We start from the raw sequence: 341 nt of genomic DNA, 5'->3' as shown, positions 1-341 counted from the left end.
ATTGAAAACAAAAATAAAAATAAACCCACATTTGTCAATCAAATACTATAAAAACAAAGTAACACAAGAGGAATTTGAAGCTTGTTGTGCACCAAAGATAATTACATCAATAACAAAAGCAAAAGCCAGTTCAACTCCTGATTAGACTCTAAATTATAATATAAACTAACAGTAATCGTGTTAGGGGGCAATTTTCCATGAGTTTCTCACATTTTTGTATGCTTTCTGTACTGGGCTATCTTTTCTAGAAATTTCACTTTTACTTTTTTTTAAACGTTTTTTTAATTAATTAATTAATTTTTTTACAAATAGGTTATTGTCAAATTGGTTTCCACATAACA

Source organism: Crocuta crocuta, unplaced genomic scaffold (assembly GCF_008692635.1).
Source record: "Crocuta crocuta isolate KB4526 unplaced genomic scaffold, BGI_CrCroc_1.0 scaffold913, whole genome shotgun sequence".
In the NCBI taxonomy this organism is placed as follows: domain Eukaryota; kingdom Metazoa; phylum Chordata; class Mammalia; order Carnivora; family Hyaenidae; genus Crocuta; species Crocuta crocuta.
This window is presented reverse-complemented; position numbering follows the sequence as displayed.